Genomic DNA, 19,133 nt, shown 5'->3' on the forward strand with positions numbered 1-19,133 from the left:
TTTAAACATCTGTTTAAGGTAAAGGCAGAGATGGAATCAGAGTGTAGTTTTAAAGAAAAGCTTGCACATGTTTCTCCCTTTCTTTGTGATAAAAGAATACCAGAGTCATCAAAACTCATTTAGAAAATGTCATTACAAAAGTGCAGAAAAATTTTAGTGGGAAAATGTGCTTACTTGGCAATGCTGTCAATGTTAATGATTTTTAATGCCAGTCATGACACTTGAGGATTTTCTTAAAGCTGTCTCTCTTCTGGATTCATAGGAATGGTTATTCCTTCCCTCTTAAATGTGAATTCTACAAGAATAATTAAAGAAAAACAAGTAGATTAAAATTGAAATAAAAACTTCAAATATTTTCAATAAATCTCATGTTTCCTTCATAGGCAGGGAAGTAGGCTGTGGTTTTTCTTTTTGTTGTGTTGATTTTATTTATTTATTTGAACTTTCAGAGTTAAAGGTCTTTCACCAGTAAGCTTAACAGTGGGGAAATAGCAAGTTTCCTTGAGAGAGCGATGAAAGAAAAAGTCTGAACCTTTGAATACAGAAAGTATTTGAAAGGGACCAGTAATATGATGCATCAGAAAGAGGTTATTTTACTGTTGTTATTCAGTGTGCATAAGTTAAGAAATATTTAACTCTATTTTATTTTCCTAGTCATAAAATTGAAGTACATTTTTTAGCCAAATTATCTTGGCTGTGCACAGCTGCATGAGTTTCACATGTACTGTACATCCTTCTGTAGCTGAAAAACAAAATCCCTTATATGTTGAAGTCTCCAAGAGTGAATGGTTTACTCTTTATTTTATTTATTTATTCAGTGTGCTGTTCAATGACTGGTCATCTCAGTGGCTGTAGGAGAACATCCTCATCCATCCAGATGTTGTTAGATAGGACTACGGTGTTCTGGTTATCTTTTTTGATGATGTTGATACAGGGACTAGTGCATTAGCACAGTAGCTCAGTTCCAGTACTTGTGTGTGGGTTGTTTTTTGTTGTTGTTTTTCTTTCCCTTTAGAGAACTGCATAAGAACTGTGAGAAACATACATGGGAAATCACAAAAAAAAAATAACATCCAACAACAACAACAAAACAAACAAACAAAAAAACCCTGTTTAGAACAACATTAGTAAAGACTTGTGAAAATCTCTCACAGTTCAGACTGTAACTAAACACTACTGTTGTGGATGAGATGAAACTCCTCCAGCAAACTACTTTTTCAAACTATTTTTTATATACTCTGTATACATGCTGGACTTGGACTTAAAGCACCTTGTGGTGTACTGCACTTAACAAGTGGCTGTCACATTTTATATAAAAATATCTGTAGAGCTCCACATGGGCTTATATTGTGAAAACATATATGGCTTGTAATTTATAATTTTTATGGCATGTTAAAGGGCAGAAGGAAAGGGGGGGGGGGGTAAAACATGGATGGCATGTTAATCTACTTAGAATTCTTTATTTGATAAGATTTTCTATGTCTTTTCCAATCATCTTTACCAAGAAAAATCCATGAATTTACTCAGTGAGTAAACTAGAGGCTTTAGATCCACCTATTCCAAGGAAGTTGTCATGATTATCTTGAAAAGTTCTTAGGACATACCAGATGTTGAGTATTACCAGTCTTTCAGGGTACTTAATTGCTCTGTGTTATTTGGCAATTTATTTAAAAATAAATAATTTTTGAGGGTACTTCTTAATTTCCTGTCTTCACTTCCATATCCTGGACAATACTAAAGGAATATACTTCTTCAACTCATAGCCTTTTAATGAACAGCTTAGAATCAATTATTCAGAGTGATTCCCTGTTCTAAAAGGAGAAACATTCTTTGCTGCAACAGTACTTCCAGAAAGGACACGAGAAGGTACCACTCCTCTTATGTCTGCTGGCCCGCTTACCTTCATTATATTTGTTTTGCTTACTTTACTGTCATGATAGGTGGATGAAAGCTTCATTAAAAATCTTTACTTCCGTGGTCACTAATCCTTATAATACTTCCTCTTTGATACTATGCACATGTACGTAATATGGAAAGATTAGTGGGTTTTAAGACCAGTATTTTTTCAGCTAAGCTACACTATATTGTGATCAAAATTTTCACAGAATGACCAGAGGTCTGAAGTTTTTTGTATGTGGCTTCTTTTTTTTGAATGCCTTGCTTTGATTACCTTTAGTGAGCTGTCCCATTAACTGTAGTGTTTATCCTTTCTTCTTAATGAAAACTTTGAAAATTTTTGTAAATTTACAGTTTGAAAATTACAGTTTGTAATAGCTGAAGATTTTAAGAATAGAACTCTCAGTTGACTTTACAGCTATCTCCTTTATCTATGACTTGTACAGAGATGGCTCTTTGGAGTTGGTAGAAAGATCTTAATTATCAAACTTGTGCCTTGGATGAAGGTTTTAAAAATGTCTGGCTGAATGAACTTGATAATATGAATTTGCAAGGTCCATTGAACAATGTTTTCTCCCCAACAGCTGCCTTTATCTCCATGACAGATAATTATAATCTAGTAAAATCATACAGAAGCCTGCAGACAAAATACTGGTATAGGGGTGCTAGTGTTAGCATTAGTATCATTGCCATAAGGTATGCAAAACAGAAATTGCAATAAAGTATGCAAAAAAAGTAGGCTGTAAAGTTCTTAACCACATATACTCAATTCCTCTCTGGAAATAATTATGCTGCTCTTATCCCCTGCACTTGTTGTAGTCCCTTGGGCTCCGCCTTGCATCCATGACGAAGACTTTTAGCCTGGTAGCTCAGCTGTTCCTGCTCTTCCTTTGCACTCCTGATGAGAGCACCATGTGTAACAAAAGCAAAGGAAGAGTCACAGCAAAGAGGTTTTTTGAACTGCCATGGACTTGCTGCTCACAAGGGGATTGTTTGTCTTTGTTACTGAAATGTGGATTACCATTTCTGGTAATACTTGCTTAATGGTAGTAAGGTGATCTGGAAACCTTGCCAGTTCCTGTGAGGTGGAAATGCAGGCACGTGGGAGGCAGGGCCATTCAAAAGCTCAGGAGAAGAGACTTCTGTCTGATCCTCTGTCTGCAGATCTCTTTTGTGTATCTCCTCCTTAAAGGTACCTTGGAAAATCCAGCTTACTTCCAGGAAGCTGCACTGACTTCAGTAGTCCTTTATACAGGAAGAAAGCCCTGCATTGCTGTTGAGATCTGCAATTACAACTGAAAGATGAATACTGGGATATGATAGAAAAGGCCGAGGCTAAGAGGTAGTCCTACACACAGAGAGAAACCTATGTGAACTTCTAGATATAAGAAAGTGAAGTTTTACTTCTGAGATATAGTCTACTCAGCTATTCCTGGATGGGACTGCAGTGGTAATGCAATGGAAGTGAGTATTGTAACATCTCTTGTACGTTGTGTGCTGCTGTGTTCTATATGTCTTCTATAGTTGGGTATTTTGGACTATTTCTTCTGCATTAATCCTCATGAATTTCCTTTGGAGCTTCAGAATTGATGACATGATGTAGTGTATGCATGGTAATAGACAGGTGGCAAATATGTATACAGTATCTTTTCTTTTTAATTTAAAACTTCAAGGATGAAAAAAAGGCATATTTTCTGCCATTTTATGTAATTCTTGTGGAATAACAGAGAGTGTAGTAATCCAATCTACATATGCTTTATGCTATCCATCCAATTATTCTGGGTAGGGTCTCCATATGTGTATGTTCTGACAAGTCCTAAAATAAATTACCATGTGGTATTGTTTCAGATATGATAATTTTGTACCACTGAAGCAAACTGTAAACTGCAAAATAAATAATAAAATCATAATTACTGCTTTCATTTATTTATACCATATTAATACAATATAATTATCTGGCAGGCAGGAATTTATGAATACTCAAGAGAAAGTCATCAAATTGTTGTTATAATGAACACAAAAACTAACACTTTAAAACAGTAAATTACATTTTGTTACTCTTAAATGACAAATGCTTTTGAACTTTGTAATTGGAAATAATGTATTTTAGCACTCTGCAAAAGGCTTTTCAGAGTGTGGAGTATTTCAAAATGGACAGAAATACCAATGGGATACGATAGGAACTATTATGGAGATTTTTGCAATGCACCTTTGTTTGTCATTATCTGTTTTCATGTTATTTTGACCTCTTAAATTCTTAAGGAATGGAGACCCTAAGCAAGGTTTCAGACTTGGATTATACATGAATCTTAAAATGTGGAGCTCTTTGAGATTTGTTTGATAGTTCAGGGGAGACTATCAGAATGCACAGTGAAACTACCAAAACCAACTCATTTTGAGAAGTGATCCAACTTTAAAAACAAACAAACAACAACAAAAAAAAAAGAAACTTTTTTTCTCCTATTCTTGGATTTTTATACACTTTTATACAGAAAGGCATCCAAGTTCTTTTCATGTTGTTTATTTTTTTTATATCATTTTAACTGTTGGAAAGGGGTGGAACTAACCACAAGGTTTGGAGTCATTTCAGATGTTTCCTCAAGGAAATAAAGCATAAAAGCATAAAGGGTTGGTTCCTTATTTAAAAAAATAAAATAAATTGGGGGGGGGGGGGGGCTGTCTTCTTGTGATAACCTGGGGCCTGTGATGTGATGTCACTTAAAGAAATAATTTACTAATTGTTACTGCTTTTACATAGCTCTCAAACATCTTCTACAGTAAGCAGTATGAAATTAAGACACAACCCCACCTGACATAGTTAATTTTAAATAGCGTACAGAATGAGGAAGAAACTAATCAACACCAATGTGGGAAATTTAATGCATCCGTTACTATTTTTATTTTTTAATGTAATTTAATTCTTTCTGCAGCATCCCACACAGTAGTCTCCAAATGTTGTAGGCACTCTTTATCCCACACTGGAAATGTCTGCTCCAAGAGTTCCCATTTCCCCCTGCCCCCAATCAACCATGTGTAAATGCCTCCACTCATTATAGTTGTACAGCTGTGTACAGCAGCTTTTGGGACTGCAGGGCACACCAGAGCAGTGACCTGATCTAGGAAGGGGAGGAATAATGTTACATTTAACCTACTTCTCCAGAATTGATGCTCAGAGGATGGTTTATTGGGTTAAATATTTTTTTTTTCTTTCTTTTAATGTTCTTCCTTATCCTTCAGGGAAGGCTCTGTTTTCAAAATGGACTTGATTCTGAATTATTTCTGTTTTGTGTAGGGCACTTCTGAGATAAGCGATTACATTTAAAAAAAAAAAAAAAAGAAAAAAGAAAATTCAATGACTGTGTATTTATTTGGCTACTGGTGACTAGACTATGCCACCAGTGCTGAGGCTCTTTATGGGCATGGTATCAAATCTAAAGATGGGAGTGGAGGTGAACACCTGTTATGTTGACTAAATATTGTTGTAAATAATTGTTTTAACCAATTACAACAACAAGGGAGAGCCCCCGCAGGAGCAGGTCCCGGGCTGGAGCTGCAGCCTGTGGGCAGGAGCCCATGAAGGAGCAGGGGATCTGGGGGGGGATGCTGCACATGGGTGGCCCATGCAGTCTGTTCCTGAAGGATGGACCCATACTGGAACAGTTCTTGAAGCAGTTCACGTAGGATAAATTTGAGAAGAACCTCATCCCGTGGGAGGGATGCTGGATTAGGGAAAGACAGTGACCGTGAAAGAGCAGCAACAACAGTGCTATGGACTGACTGCAACACCTGTTCCCTGTGCCACTCCTGGGGAGGAGGTAGGAGAGGGTGTATGGGAGAAAGGTGTTTTTAGTTTGCTTTTAGTTTCTTATTGCTCTAGTCTGTTAGTCCTAGGTACTTCCTATTCTAAGTTTGTTTTGACAGTGATGGTAAATGGTGAGGGATCTACCTGTCCATATCTCAAACCTTGAGCCTTTTATTTAAATCATATTTTCTCCCCTTTCTTCCTTGGAGGAGGGGGAGTGATAGACTAGTGTGGAGTTTAGCTGCACATCAGTGTGAAAGCACCACATATGCAAACCTGAATTGACAATAAAACATCTTCTGTTATTCCTATAACCGAATATGCTAACTAACAGTAAACACTTAACTGCTTAGGAAAAAAAAAAAAAAGAACTCAGAAGATATGCTGGAAAGTAATATTCTTTAAATAAATATTGTGTGTTGGAAGTGCATGTAAGATGCAAAATAATACTGTTAACTGTTTCTGTATAAGCTGGTTTTACAGAAGATAATTTTTAGTGTAAACTAACGCCATTTCCTGTTAGACAGCTGCCATGTTCTAGAAGGGTCAGGAAGCTCATTTTCCTCAAGTCTCAGCTTATAACACTCGTGCAAGTGTACCATACCGAAATAAACATCCACAGTATTTTTGCATAAATGTAGAGTGACATAAGAATTGAGATGCAATTATTTAGCATTTATGGGGGAAGGAGATGGTTTATTTGGTATGTCAGGGACTCTCTCCCTTGAGAGAGAGAAATCACTCACTTGAAATGTCTAAACTTTTACAATATGTGGATAGAGCACCAGGATTAAACAGGTAGTTCTTACAGCCATAATGTGCAGAATTTGTGCCAAATCTTAAGCCATTTCTAATGATCATTTTCAGGAGTACTTAAGTTACGTGAAGTTAGCACATGAAGGTTCATAATTAGTTAAAAAAAAAAAAAGAACACCACCAACAATACAATTCAATTAGGGAATTGAATAGGCAGTGCTGTGGATGCGGTATGTCTAGAATTAGGGAGTTAACTGAACTTGAAAATCTACTTTTACAAGGTTTAGGGTGTTAAGCTTTATCATAGAGGTACTAGTGAGTAAGGAAAAAAAAAGAAATAGTGGTTGTTTTTATTTTTTTCTTAATCTCTCATGAGTCCTCCCTGCATTAATGTTGAGTGTTGTGTTCAAATGTTAGAAACTGCTGAAAACAGTTTAGCAATATATAGAGGTTACTTGAACCAGGCACTTCAAAACAGCAAAGATTTGCAAGACAGAGGTCTTGATTTTCCCAGGCCAGTCAATGACATTTGGATAAAGCTATTATGCTTCAGGCTGTGGAGGTCAAAATAGATTTTTGCTCTATTACCAATAGATTTGTTTGAAAGTACGTTTATATCTGTACTCCGAATCTGACTATTTATCATTAATCAGAGGTCCCTGGTGTCAGTTTAGTTAGAAGATGGCAGAATCCCAAGCCTGGTTTCGAGGTTATGGAAGAAAGGAATGAGGATATTGAACCAATAGTTGATATTTTCGACAGAGCTGTAACGGAGAGAGCGCAAGGGACTTCTGTGTGCTCCAACAGTGCTGTGATGCATGTGCTGAGTGGTACTCTGTTGTGAGAGCCATGGGCAGGCAGGATCTTGGTCTTATTGCCAAACACTCTGTTAACCTAAAATGTGCACCTGGCTCACCACAGCGGTATTTAAAGTTCAGCTCATTCAGTCTAAACCTCACTCAGGACATTTGCTGAGTGAGCATCATGCACTGCTGCTGAGTTTAAAAACTGAGAACCTAGGGCAGTGTAAGTCAGCAGGTGCAGGGCAGGATGGGGCACTGTGTGGCTCTGGATTGTCATCTCTGCTTTCCTTGTGTTCTTTTGGCTGGAGGTCTGGTGCGTCTCAATGTATACTCAAATCAGTGTAAGAGGGAGCTCCCTGCCTCCCTTTTCCAAAAATAATGTCTGGTCTTTGCTATCCTGACCCTGCAGGGTTTTCAGGTGAGGGTAGAAAGGGCATTAGAATAAGAAACAGCTCACGCTCTTGCGCTGGAATCTGGATGAAAAAGTTTAAATGCTTAACCGCTGCCTAGCTCCTTTAGTTGATCCTTGGACCAGCAAGGGAGTGTGTGCATCTCTGCATTGGTTTTAGCAAACACTTTAGAAGGGTGAGGCACCAGCCTTCTACCTCCTCAGTTAGGACTGTGTATTGTAAACTAGAATGGAGGTAGTTAAAAAGTAATAAGGTCATATCACTGGTTTCTGTGAACTGGTAACTATGCTCTTATTTTTTACCTGCACAAACGCATCCAGCTGGAGAATACTACTTGTTATAACAGTGCGAGTATCTTTGCTTGCTTTGGTATTTTGGTTTTGCTTCCCTTCTTACATCATAAACCTCCCCCCTTTTTTAGAAGTTCATATTACTCTACTTTCAGTAATAAGTAATAAAAAAAACCCTACTTGATGCATTTAAAATTTGTATGTACGTATGTGGAGTCCACACCCCACATTAACATGTTTAACAATTATTTTTTATTTTTTACTTTAATGCTAGTGACCTAGTGATCGCTTTACTATGAGCATGTGGTTGGAAAGCCTGGAGAAGAACATAAGTGCCTGTCTTCTGGAAGACATGAACTTGTAGCGTTACTTAACACAACTTGCCAAATTTTCCCTGGTTGCTTGCTTCAGCTCAGATTAATGTCTTCAAAGTTCAAAATATTTTCTCTTTGGGACTTTTTTTTTTTTTTCTGGAGACAATTTCTTCAATTTCTTTCATCTGGACACTTTTTTTTTTTAATTGCTATAACTGCTTTGCACTCTATTTCACCATCTTTTTTGGAATTCACTTTCTGTTCTTGCTGTTTATGTCAAAAACTAATCTCCTTTACAATCTGGCAAAATTATTAAGTAACTCAGCAAAAGATATTTGTTTCTGTATCATCAAAATTTTGTCCTCCAGCTGCATCTTTATGGATGTACTTCTGTCTGTATTTCTGCACAGTTTGTGCTGAGAATGACAGTCTTGAGAAATGGTTGGTTTTATGGCAAGCATGACAATACACTTATTTTGCTGGGAAGTCTTGTACCTTTTGTCATCTGTAACAAATTTGAAGGAGACAAATTTGGTTTCTGCTATTTTTACTTTTTTTTTTTTTAAACCTACATTTCGACATATGTTTTATTTTGACACATTTTAGTTGTTTATCTATTATCTCTCTAGTTTTTACCGGCTCTGGACATACCTACTATTGTATCCAAAGATCTGTTAATTTCTTACTGTGCTGTTTTAAACAATTTTCTAGTTGTAGTGAAAAATAATTTGGTCTTCCACAGAAAACAGTTAATTAATTTAATATTCTGGTATTCTTAATTGTGTTAGAAAAACGGCTTCTGATCATCTTACCTGTCGGTTCTGTGTAAGAGAAAAAGATGATTTTTGTAAACTTAATTTTTTTCTGTGGATTTTACTATTCTTGACTATTCAGAATGATTTTGTTTGGTGGTTTGAAGTCTTCGTTTAACCTTCCTTTAAGATATGCCTAAGATTTCCAGGATTTTGTTAAACTTGGTTTATCTGTAGGGTTGCCACTGGATGATGGATTTTATGAGATTCAGGTCTGCTGACAGGGTGGGGTTTCCTGCAGAGCTCTTTAATAACTCTTGAAACAAACACTTATGTTCTTATACTGTCTGCCTCTTCAATATCTGACCATTCCTTCTGCATTTTTCTGAATAACCTTATTCTTCTGTGGTGAGCAGAGCAAAACTGAATAAGTAAAGCAGCAAAAGTATGATTGTGGTAAAAGTGCATTGAATTTTTACTTTGTTCTGAACAACCTAGAAGCAGTGTGAGAGACGAACGGAGTCAGCTCATTTAGGAGACAGAACCTAAGCATTGTGGTCTTGCATGAGCAGAGAGCAAGTGTAGCTTTGGATAGGAGCACTGATAACAGCTGTCCAAACAGAATCTTCATACTTTAAATGATGTTTACTGGCTATGGATATATTTAACATACTGCTCCTACAAAGTAAATTCACATCTCAGGTTGACTGGCTGTTTCCTGCATGTCCCCAAACCAGCTACCCACTGATGACTGTGGGTAAAGTGGTGAAGTGGTTGGGAGCTGCAGGCTTTCCACAGAAGCTGTTGGAAGGAAGGATCAAGAATCTTGTGGATTTCTGCTCTGCTGGTCTGTCCAGAGCAGCCCCTACCAGAAGGGGAAATGATGCATGGTAGTGCACTGAGGTGACAAATCCTCCCTTTACAGCACCAGAAGTGGTGGTGCTTTCTGATGCTAGGTCAGCTTTATTGTCAGGTTTCATTTGTTGTTCCTGGTATATATTTTGGAGTCATCAGGTGAAAAAATGACTAAATGGCAAGTGAATATTTGGAAATTTCTGTCAGAATGTAGTAACTTGGAAGGCAGTAACTCTACATGTGACACTGTAATGGAAGGTGACTTTCTTGCTTCCAGAAGAAATTGCATAGATTTGAAAGATTTTCTTTTTATTTGATTTTATTTTAGACTCCCACCCATGCTATTTTTATTTCTTGAGCTTTGTAAGGATGTTGTCTTCCACTCATCTGTAATTTTGTAAAGGTGACACCAAGTGGAAGTGATATTGCATTGAGTGCACCTCCTTCCTCACCTTGCTGCTTTGTCTAAGATTAAAATGTTTAGGTTTTCTTCCTCCTTTATCTGCTGAAACTGCAAGTTTCTCCATTAACTGGTAGCTAAGAAACAATTCTTACTGCACTGACTGAAGGTGTAACAACTGTATCAGTCTTCTGTGATTTTGATATTGAAATAGAATACTTCACAGTTTGTTTTAATTCTGAGTTGGAAAGCTGAAATTTCCCACAGACCTCATATTGTCATAAGTGCTCATAGAAGAGAACTGATTTTTAATTGGCTAAAGAGGCATAATGTTAGGAAGGAATAAAACTTTATTTCTAACATTAAAAAGTTAATGTTGTTAAAAATCTTTTTATTACAAAATTTAAACTAAAAGTTCTACTGATCAAGGTGATTATACTCAGTGGTAGAAAACTGACCAGATCTTACTTGATTTTGATTTTTATTTTTTTCCATAACCGTTTTTTTTTGCAACTCTTTCTTAATTATCTGGTTTAGCTTGCTTCCCTTCCCCCCTCCCCCCCTTAATTATTTCTGTGATGAAGTTAAATTCTAATATAACCTATTCATAAATCTGACCATCTAATTGTGTTTAAATTGCATTTATTAAACTTGTGGTGTTTACACCTTTAATAATTAATTGAAGTGACCAAAATCAGGCGTGTAGGAATTGTTACCCAGATTAGAGTCCAAAAATCTGCAATATTTTCAACCAGTACAGGAAACAACCTTTAAAAGCAAAGGTGTAATTATCATGCATTTCAGAACACAGCTGTACTTCCATGATAAATCTGATGGATTAATACTCTGTTATATTTCAAGAATATTTATATAACAGTTGAATACTGAAACCCAATACATAAACATGGTGCTTTGGATTATTTTTCTGCAAGATGAGGAATCCTGTTGCTCAGGATACTTTGGAATTGGGTTTCTAACTACCTGAATGAATCTCTGATCTGCTTGTAACCTCACCCTCTATACTTACCCTTATTTTTCTTTTCATTTTTTTTCTTTTCAGTTTTCAGTTTTTCAGTTTTGTAACTTGCATCTCAGAGTTTTCTTTAGGAAAATCTGTTTTGCAAATCCATGAGTGTGGAGACCACCTGAATGTCATATTCCAGTGGAGCAAATATTAGCTTTAAATAGAAAAAAAAAATGCTAAGTTCTAGTCTGCACTAGGCTACATGCGAGTTCTTATAATTTATTGACCTGTGAAAGTTGCTTCAGCCATTTTGCTTAAGTACCTCCAATAGAATATTATGTGTTTATCTTGTTCAGTTATTCAAGTTGATATACTATAGAAACACTTCGGTGGGAGTGTTTTTTGTGTACACTACTTTCTACCCTCAGCGAAGCAGCAGTAGTGACTACCTAGAGTATACAAAAGGGTTTCCCTGGCCTGATATTATTCTCTTCTTTCTGCTCTTGTGTCCTGTTAATCGTAGCAATATACATGAAAACTGTCAATGCAGAATACATCAGCTTCCCAGTCCTTCGTCCTGCACAGGCTATGATTGTCATCTGTTAAAATGTTTTCCCATGGACTAAATGCCTACCCAAACACAAGTACATGTTGGGTTGTGGTGGTGGTGGTGGTGTCCTTTTTTCCTCTTTCTTTCCTTTTTTCCTCTTTCTTTCCTTTTTTCCTCTTTCTTTCCTTTTTTCCTCTTTCTTTCCTTTTTTCCTCTTTCTTTCCTTTTTTCCTCTTTCTTTCCTTTTTTCCTCTTTCTTTCCTTCCTTTTTTTTTTTAACTTATAGCTTTGTAGCTTTGCTTTTTCTGTAGCCTGATGAGGTGAACAGGTTAAGGCTTGATGTAAACAACATTCAGTTTGCTGCACAATACCATGTATTCCAGTGCATGTGTGGAACTGGAAGGCAGTAATAATAGCAATAATAAAGGAAGGCACCATTAGTTAGGCAGCTCTTGCACTGTCAGGAGTGGATAATTCTAGGTTTTGATGTCCCTGTATCATTATGAGGGTTGTTTTCTAGTGTATTAACTTTTTTTTCCCCACCACTTTTGAAAGTGTATTAGACACAAGTAAGCACCTGAAGATGACAGAACTGACCACTCAGATCTTACTGCTTTGCCTATTTTTCATTTTGCTTTTATATAAGTACTTAACACTCCCTTTGCTTGGCAGTTGCTGCCATTGCTTAAGTTTTCATCTCTTCCCTGTTCTCATTGTGGACTAGTAAATAATAGCATTTGGGATTCTGTTCTTTTACAGGTTTCAGCAGTGAAAAAGTCCAAATATCACAAGTGACAACATCAATAAAAATAAAACAGGCTGAGGTAATGCTTTTACCCATATAGGAGATTGTACTCCATGCTCTTTTTTAGGAGAATGTTTTGAAGAATTTATTTTTTTTTACTTTTTTAGAGAAAACAAGTTCTTTATTCTGTGATGATGATGATAATAATGTTGTTATTGTTGTTATTATTTTGTACTGATCAAGAAGGACAATCCTGCATGTTTATTTGATATATACTTCTGGGATAGGTAGTGAGCAGTGCTCCCACCTTTCTGTAGTGTCTGTGGAAGACCGATAGTAGAGCTGTCACACCCATCTTGGACAGCAGAACCGGCAGGATCCCTGGGCAGAACAGGCAGTCTGAAACAATTCCTAACTCTATCAGGGTGTTAATTTATTTCTGATCGACGACGCTCTTGCAGTCACTAGATGGCAGTATGTCCTCCGAGATAACAAAAGGGCCTCAAACATGGACCCGAAGTTGAGGATTGATATGATTTGGATCAGTCGGTATTTTATTAAATCGCTTATATTGTTGATGAAACAGAAATTTACATCGGAAATGAAATGCGGTGTTTTCTCTGAAGTGTGAGTTTTGCCGACTGGGAACTGTCCAACTATGCTGTTATTTTTCTCATTTTCCCTGCCCCCAACCTAAGTTCTCAGTTTATTTGCCTTTTTTTTTTTTTTTCCCGTGGGAGAGTAACAGAGTGGGAAGGGAACTTTGAAAGAAAAGTTATGAACAAATTGGGAATTTTATTTGTGGCTTTGTAGGTTACTAAAACAAATACAATAAGATATTTGGTTTGTAGTATTCTCAGATGCAGACTTAATTCTTCTCCTGTAGTAGTATTCTCCATAAAAACTTCTGAGCATTCTGCCTCAGTATTTATGTATCACTTCTTGTTTTCTTCTTCCCCAGAGTATCAATAGCAATTTTAGAATGCAAAACATTTGAAAAAAAATTGCATTTAAAGCTCTACATTTACTATTTTCTAAATGCTCTTCAGGTTGCACTACCTGCATTATTTGTTTATTTAATAAAAATACATTTTAAAAATATAAAAAAATAAACTTTTTTTAACCTTTTGAAAAACCCGGTTGCCAAAATTTTTAAAATACTGGATTGATTTAATGCTATACTTAATGTTTTTAGAACAAACACGCAAATGTATGTATACTGCTTGAAGAATATTGGAGTATAATATATTTAATACAACATGTGTTGCAAGCTTTTTTTTCTTCCCTTTAAAACGTTTATATTCTTTTTTAGAAATTAAGCAATCAAAAAGATATCTGACGTATCCTATCTTAACCATTCATTGCATGCTGTTTTTTTTTCTCAATGGCATGTCAATATTACATCGATATCATCATTAGAAATTTTAACAATCAGACAGATTTGCAGTGTACACTTATCATGATTTGTAAAGCATGCATTGCGTATTTCTCTTAAAAGCACATCAATATCATTAGAGAATCAGCAATCAAATAGATCTGTATAGCAAGCATGTGCTGAGCATGATTATATTTAGAATTTAGGCTTTGTTTATTTCTCCTTAAGTTTATTTCTGCTTCTTATCAAAAGGGCTATCTCGATACCATCTTTTACTGTAAAACCTTTAAAATAGTGTTTCTGTAAACACAGTATGATATAAACCTCTTCCAGAAACTCTAGTAATAGTGCATTAGGATTCACAAAGGTATCATAAAATGGTTTGTGAAAGCCTTATAGTATCCCAAGCCTTTAACTTTCCAACAAAAGCTTTGATTTTTCAGGGTAACTTTAGTACTGCATACATGCAGTTATTTATCACTAGTTCCTGCTTTCCTTTAACAGTATTAAAATGTTTTCTCCGCAAATGTTATTAACTTGTGTTTTAAAGTTTAATATTAAAAAAAAAAGGAAAACAAAACAAAAAACTGTTTACCAGGATGTGAATCTTATTTCTTACATATTTTATTCAATTTGTATCAAAAAAATGTAACCTAGTATTAACATTCTAAGATGATGAAAACGTAGCAATAGACTATAATTTTGTGCCATATGCTAGAGAATTAATGGCATGCCCCTATCACTGTAAGATAGCAAGCAATTAACTGTTCTCCCACATTCGTGTGCATATTCCCTATTTTGATGATGATCAAATACAGCAATTCGTTAATATCGGAAAAGTACAGTTATTATTAAATTCTCCTTTGGATGTCAAGGTATGTAGAAATTTTGTCAGAGAAGCAAATCAAACCAATTATGTACAGAAAGAATATTTTTTCCATTACAATGTTGATTGTAAACTTAATGGAGAGACATTATGATGCAAGTTGCTTTTGTTTCTTTTGTAAATAACAATTATTGCAGAGCAGAATTTTGGCCTTCTATCTTTATAACCTGTGAAACACTCATTTATTTTTAGATTTGCTTTAAACACAGTAATATAATAAGGAATGGCAGAGTCCTACTTTAAAGAACCATTTGTTTGGGCAGTAAAAATATAGCCTCTCAACATTCTTAACCAATTATCCTTCTTTTGTTTATGCTGTTTATGGCTTGTGGGGTAATGGCTCCAGCAGAGCTAATAGTCGGCACCAGTCTGGACATCATTGCAGGAGAAAGATTCACTTCTCACGGAGATGACTACTGCAGTTGCCCCAGCCTGTGTGAGGTCTCCGCGAGGGTCACTCTCCTGACATCTTGCAGTAGGTGAGGACAAGGACATAGCATATACCATTTAAATACGGATAGTTTAACCTTGCCTAACATTTCACCTTGGATACTGTTGTTTTTTCATAGCTCCCTTTTCAGAGCTAATATAGTAGCTTTATGGGTGTGGAAGCATGATTTTTATCTTGGCATTGGTTTGAGGATAATCAGGTCATCTGTAGAAAGCAGCCTGAACTCTGACTCCACTCATTTAAAACCAATGATCTCCCCAGACTATCTGCCTTGACTGTGTACTCCAGCAACTGATGTTGATTTATATGAAAATCATTTATACTTTTTTTTGGTAATTTTTACCCATTAAACAAACAATTTACTGCATTAAACAAGTTACTCTGCTGTAGTCATGGTAATTGTACATTCTGGACTTGCTTCAGATGCATCTATGCCTCATGGGAGTCAGTCACATGACAGCTATACAGAGATTTTTTTTATGTCATCAAATTGTGTCCTCTGTGCCTATATCTGATGCAGGGGTCATGAACTTTAGGTTTAGTAATAGCAGAAAATAGGACTAGATGAAGAGAGAGCCTTCTGGAGGATTGCGTGGATAGTACAAGCACAAAGAGAAACTGCTGACAACTAAGCTTTCCTAACTGTCAGGTACTTATTCTCAGCTGATGCAATAATAATTTGCACAGAACAATAAGCTGTATTGCTGTATATAATATTCTTTTTTTCTAATGACTCATTATCCTAGGATGATGAGGAGATGAGTAGGATATAAGTGTATTAAAAACATAATTGCTTTTCTATTCAAAGAAAAGCATGCAGTGTATACATTTTGACAAATGCCTAATGAATAGGAGTGGAGCTTTTTTGTTCTGTTTCAGTTTATGGCAATGCCTGCCATAACTGCCTATTTAAAATCTTAATTGCTTTTAATTTTAACAGTTACCTGATAGTTGCTTCTGGTTGGAGAATCATACATGAAAATATGCCTCTTCACTGCAAATAAGGGCTGTTTATATATCAAGTATGTTAACTTTTATGATTGAAGTTACACAGTTGTAAGATGAATTTTTGTACAGCTATTGCTATTATAATATAAATACAATACCAATATGTTTTTCATGCTGTTGTAGTCAAAATGCAATACAAATACTTTGAAAATATTCATGGGAAAATATTTTGCTTTTAAAGATGTCTGCATTCTATATCTGTCTATTTTTCCATAGAAGTATTATCACTTGACTTGCATTAAAACATGCTATCGTTAAAGCCCGCCTTATGCAAGCATCCGTGTTTGGTTCTGATACTCAGTGGTAAAAACCTGAACTGTCCAGGCTAATTATTCTGTTCAGATGACAGCGGTCCCATGTAGTCACTTCCATAAATACATTAGAAGATGAATGATGCCAAGGCAAATTTTTATTTCACTTACAGACCCACAGTGTACCTTTTCTGTTGATGATCAGCATTCCTGGGCTGTAATTTTGGACTCTTCATTATCATCATCTCAGCTAAAACCACCACAGCATGTGATATTTTTACATAATTAAACTTTGTCTCTATCCTTGGCTTATTACCCAAGCCACTGAAGTCCTTTCCAAACCCCTCAGGGCAATGGTTATGGAAAGAGTTCCTACAAACTGTAGGGACCAGTGGACTATCTATTAAGTAGGAACCATGCCTTTTTGTGTTGGTGGTGTTGTTTTTACTGGGGAAATTTGGTGTTTGTTGTCTATGTCTATATCACTTCAGTAGTTTTGTGATTAAACTGTCTTGAGTGCTACGTCATGTCAAGTGCAAGTCATTTTAACTTCTGAGGAGACTCAAAGACCATGGTAAAGGCAGAAGGACCATGAACTACACCAAGGTGGGATGCAGTGCAGGCATAAAGCAGCATGTGCCTTATCACCCACTGTAAGGTGTGGTCTCTGCTCACAAGGCTCAGACCAAGTGTGCCATCTCTGACAAGGTGTTAGTATGGGATGTTTAAGTATTCTTTCAGTTAAAACCCAGTGGAAAGTAAGATCCTCTTTACTAAAATTAAATGCAAAGACATATGACTGGTGTAGAACAGTCAATATCTGGCATGGCTATTGACTTTTTTTCTAATGGTGCTTTAAATATTTTCAGAACTTTTGTTTCTACTGCAGAATTAAAACTTTACTTTCTCAAAACAGTGGCATTCTCTTTCCAACCAGTAGTTGTTTACCATTTGCCCTGCAAACATATATGAACAGATACTTAATTTATGCATTGACTAAGTGCACTGCTTGATATATTATGGCTCTATAGGACAGAAGTGTACTAATAGAATTATAGAATGGTTTGGGTTGGAAAGGACCTTAAAGATCATCTGTTCCAACCCCCCTGCCATGGGCAGGGACACTTTTCACTAGACCAGGTTGCTCAAAGCCCCATCCAACCTGACCTTAAACACTTCCAGGAATGGGGCATCCACAGCTTCTCTGGGCAACGTGTTCCATTGCCTCATCACCCTCTGAGTAAAGAATTTCTTCCTTATACATAATCTAGATCCACCTTCTTTTAGTTTAAAATCATTACCCCTTCTCCTATCACTACACTCCCTGATAAAGAGGACCTCTCCAGCTTTCTTTTAGGCCCCCTTTAGTTACTGGAAGACCACTATAATGTCTCCCCTGAGCCTTCTCTTCTCCAGGCTGAACAGCCCCAATTCACTCAGCCTGTCTTCACAGGAGAGGTGCTTCAGCCCTTTGATCATCTTTGTGGCCATCCTCTGAACTTGTTCTGATACACCCATGTCCATCTTGTGCTGGGGGCCCCAGAGCTGAACGCAGTGCTCTAGGTGGGGTCCCATGAGAGCAGAGCAGAAGGTGAGAATAACCTCTCTCAACTTGTTGGCCACACTTCTTTTGATGCAGCCCAGGATGCAGTTGGCTTTCTGGGCTGCAAGTGCACATTGCCTCATATTATTATTGCCTCACTGGCTCATATTAAGCTTCTCGTCAACCAACAGCCCCAAGTCCTTCTCCTCAGATCTGCTCTCAATCCATTCTCCACCCAGTCTGTATATGTGGTTGGGATTATACTGACCCAGGTGCAGGACTTTGTGTACTTGGCCTTGCTGAACTTCATGAAGTTTGCATAGGTGCACCTCTCAAGCCTGTCAAGGTCCCTCTGGATGGCATCCCTTGACACATCTCCCATGTCTCAACCACACCATTCATCTTAGTGTTATCAACAAACATGGGTGCACTCAATCCTACTGTCCATGTCATTGACAAATATGTTAAATAACACCAGTCCAAATACAGACCCTTCTGGGATACCATTCATCACTGGTCTCCACTTGGACATTGAGCCAGTCAGTCTCACTGTTTGAGTGCAACCACACATCCTATTCGTTACCCACTGAGTGGTCCATCCATCAACTATGTTTCTCCATTTTAGAGACAAGGATGTGTGAGACAGTATCAAATGATTTCATAGAATCATAGAATATCCTGAGTTGGAAGAGACACACAAGGATCATAGAATGACCTGGGATGGAAAAGACCTTAAAGATAACATATTTCCAACTGGTCTGCCATGGGCAGGGAAACCTCACACTAGATCAGGATGCCCAGGGCCTCATCCAACCTGGACTTGAATCACCTCCAGGGATGGAGCATCCACAACTTCTCTGGACAACCTGTTCCAGTGCCTCACCACCCTCTGAGTGAAGCATTTCCTTCTAACCTCTAATCTAAATCTATGCTCTTTTAATTTAAAACCATTCCCCCTGTCCTGTCATTATCTGCCTGAGCAAAAAGTTTTTATAAGCCCACTTTAAGAACTGAAAAGCTGCAAATAGGTCTTCCCAGAGCCCCTCTCCTCTTCAGGTTGAACAGCCCCAGCTCTTTCAGCC

The 19,133-nt window shown here is 36.9% G+C and overlaps 1 long non-coding RNA gene across 8 annotated transcripts in view; it reads left to right on the forward strand.

Moving 5' to 3' along the window:
- LOC310895459 overlaps nucleotides 1-19,133 on the forward strand; it is a 69,097-nt gene that overhangs the window by 6,982 nt on the left and 42,982 nt on the right. For 4 of the 8 annotated variants that reach the window (XR_014580707.1, XR_014580708.1, XR_014580709.1 and 1 more), the window contains exons 1-2: nucleotides 1,423-3,360; nucleotides 15,145-15,277. This is a non-coding gene — a long non-coding RNA (uncharacterized lncRNA). Of the gene's footprint in view, nucleotides 1-1,422; nucleotides 3,361-15,144; nucleotides 15,278-19,133 lie in introns of those variants that run through there. The other 4 variants (XR_014580713.1, XR_014580706.1, XR_014580711.1 and 1 more) reach the window with 4 other exon arrangements.

This window comes from Anser anser, assembly GCF_964211835.1.
Source record: "Anser anser genome assembly, chromosome: 2".
NCBI lineage: Eukaryota > Metazoa > Chordata > Aves > Anseriformes > Anatidae > Anser > Anser anser.